This window comes from Papaver somniferum, chromosome 8, assembly GCF_003573695.1.
Source record: "Papaver somniferum cultivar HN1 chromosome 8, ASM357369v1, whole genome shotgun sequence".
Classification (NCBI taxonomy): Eukaryota; Viridiplantae; Streptophyta; class Magnoliopsida; order Ranunculales; family Papaveraceae; genus Papaver; species Papaver somniferum.
Window position 1 is genome coordinate 8537664 of NC_039365.1, and position 3512 is coordinate 8541175.

The 3512-nt window shown below is 36.1% G+C and overlaps 1 pseudogene; it reads left to right on the forward strand.

The window, feature by feature from the left end:
- The first annotated feature begins 1265 nt into the window (after positions 1-1265).
- Positions 1266-2517, forward strand: LOC113305024 (annotated as a pseudogene).
- The last annotated feature ends 995 nt before the right edge of the window (positions 2518-3512 follow it).

Genomic DNA, 3512 nt, shown 5'->3' on the forward strand with positions numbered 1-3512 from the left:
TGAACTCCACAAAGAGAATGTCGCTGGATTTGATGTAGTTTGATGTTTTTGTTGTGCTTTATTAAAATGTAGTTTGATGTTATTTGCAAGTCTAAATTATAATAAATTTCGCTTAATCTTAAGTGGAAATCTATTTTCATTCATTGATGCCAATTCTTTTACAAGATATAAACGTAGGCAATAATAAAACGTACTAAACAACTTCAACAAAAATCGAGTACAAGTTTTGGCCTTCTGTTTATCTTCATTTGACGTATCTTCTATTCAATGCGCTCTTTCACAGTTTCGCCTTTGTTTTTTAATTTTTTGTTGTTAACTTTCAAAACTGGTGCCTTTTAGCGGAACATTTTCTTGGAGCAACTTCAAAAACTTGCACTTCCCTCTTACAATTTTCAATCTTTTTAAAACTCTTACATATCTTACAAACAACAGCTTCAAGTTTTGCATTGCAAAAAAGTGTGGTCGCCTTTTCATCCATTTTAGAAGAGAAAATTCAAGAGAAGTGAATTTGGTGTGAATGAATTGTTTGAAGATGGTGGTAATTTATAGAGGTAAAAAGTGAATTTTGAATTTTAAAAAACTACCCGTGGCGGGTTTAAAGAAAATGCCATAGCTTTACTTAAACACGTCGCGTTTTTCCTTCCAACGCCAGCGTTTTTTCTACCCACGCCAGAGTGTGTCCTCTCCTCGCCAGCGTTTGTCTTACGACCATGCCCCTAACCTTCAATCGCCCTGTGGTCTACCATAGTGTAAAACTCGGTTTGGCTATCACGTGGCTCAACAAACATTTTGGCCATAGGAATTGCCCTAAGTGAGTAAACTTTATAACGTTTGTGGCTCATTCTTGCCATTTTACCTCCCATGCTGCATCTTCGTTTTAGCTTTACCCTCCGAATTATTTCGTTAAACCCACCTTTATGTCTAGCCCAAGCGTAAAGGAAACGACCAATAAGTCACAACATGACCATGAAGCGATCAAGTCTCTTAAATTTTACCAAAGTCGTCTTGAGTTTAGGTTGAATGGTTCTTAGCCATGTATTACTATGATATCGTATGTACAATCCAGATTATTACCACCCTTTCAGTAGAAAATCCTTACAGGATTGGCTATATATAAGATTCATGCATTTAGTATCCCTTGTATAATTCATACCAAAAGTATTCTATTGGAAGATTTTGAGAACAATGGATTCAACGATCTTGTTTTACAAAATTTCGTTCTTTGTAGTACATTTATATTCGCCGTAGAAGTCTTATGTCTAAAAATGGTGTCTGTTGGTTTTTTTATATTAGGCGTGTTAAAAATAAATTGGTTGATCGGCTTGCACGCCGTGCCAGACCGTTGTATCTTAAAGATTCATGGTCTTCTCTTCCACCTTTTATGAGTTGTTATGACAGGGACGAAAACATTGTGGAAGCTTGTAAGAATGAAATATTTGTTTCTTAGCAAAACAAGAAAAAAAAAAGTACATTTATATGCTTTCAACTAAATAATATAATTTACGATAACTATTTCATAATAAACATTTGAACAATTTAATTTATTTGGCTGCATGCAGAAGCGGGAAATGTTGGTGTGAACTATGGAAGGAGAGGAAATGATCTACCGTCCCCAACTGCAGTGATTAACCTTTTAAGATCGAGAAATGTAGACCGCATTCGACTATTTAGTCCAGATCAAGACGTTTTAAATGCCCTACGAGGGTCTGGAATCGAAGTCGTGCTCGGTGTCCCTAACGAAGCCATTGAAAGCATAGGAAATGATCCAAATTTTGCTGGAAACTGGATTTGGGAAAATGTGCTTTCATTCAATGACGTTGAGTTTCGATACATTTCAGTTGGAAATGAAATCGAAATTCCCAGCGATGCGTCAAATCATATTCTTCCCGCTATCAAAAATCTTAACAATGCACTTAGAGCTGCGGGGAAAAAAATTCCAGTAAGTACAACTATTTCTTTTGGTTTGGTTGTAGATTCGTTTCCTCCTTCAAGTGGTCGTTTTTCCGACAGCTCCGAGAACGTAATGAGATCAATAGTAGAGTTTTTAGTAGCTACTAGGAGTCCTCTCCTTGTGAACATATATCCTTACTTTCGTACAACGGAAACCAACAACAAATAGAATTAGATTATGCATTGTTTACTGCAAATCGAGTTGTCGTAACAGACAGCGGTAACCAGTTACAATACACGAACCTGTTCGATGCTATGACGGATGCGGCATATGCGGCTATCGAGAAAGTGGGGGGAGACGGTGTCGATATTGTCATCACCGAAAGTGGATGGCCATCGGATGAAAATGGAAATATAGCAACGATTCCAAACGCTAGCACATACGTTAATAATTTGATTTCACACGTATCCGGAACATCTGGAACCCCTAAGAGGCCAGGGAAGAGCATAGAGACTTACATCTTTGCACTTTTTAACGAGAATATGAAGACTGGAGACCGGACTGAACAACACTTCGGCTTGTACTACCCTGATATGAAAGAAGTCTTCCCTGTTACTTTCCGTTAGGTAATCAACAAAACTTTCCGTCAGGTAATCAACAAAACATTAGCTGGCCATGTACGCTAAATCGATAAGGTTGTCTATCTATTTGCTTAAATAAGATGTAATAAAGGTTATGCACCACAGTTACCTGTAATGGCACCAGCTACCATGTCATTTTGGTTGAACTATATGTAATGTGGTCCATTTAGTGTCCGTTATCAATTGTTCCTTGCTTCCTTTAACAATAAAACACTAGAATATGAATGTAAAATCTGTGTTTTCCTATAGTAATTGTATTGGTGATTGAGATTGAACCTCATTTGTACCAGGATTATCTTTGCTTTGTTAGTCGTGCTCTATGGCACATAAAAACAAGAGACAGAAAAGGTGATGCTATCAAATGTGGCATCCAACTCAAAACTGATTGGATAATAAAGTGCGCCTCAAGCTATATTGTGTATGTTAAGGATACAACTACCAAGCCTAAAATAATGGATAATAAAGTGTCCGCCTCAAGTTATATTGTGTATGTTAAGGATACAGCTACCAAGCCTAAAATAATGGCTTAATTGTCGATGATTCTTCAATCACACTATACCAAGATTCTGTCTATGCCTTGCCTTAATCACTGGCTCAATCACCGTATTATTATTATTCTCATTCAATGTAAATCAAACCTAAAAAGGGTAATATAATTTGTATATAAAGATTTGACAATCCACAATTTCTGTGGAGAAAATTTTTGTTGGGGTGTTTTCTGAAGAAGGTATGGATGACAAATGATATGTTGACACGTGCATTTGATATTAATGAATTCCGTTTTCTAAAATATAAAAGAAGTGTAATTTTGGAGAGAAATTTTGTTTTCTTAATTGATGTTGGTATTTTTGGAAACAAAATTCATTAATATCAAATGCACGTGTCAATATATCATTTGTCCCCCATGCCTCTTTCAAAAAACGCTCCATCAAAAAATTTATCATTTTTGTGTGGAAAACATTCACCAAAATATTGTGTTT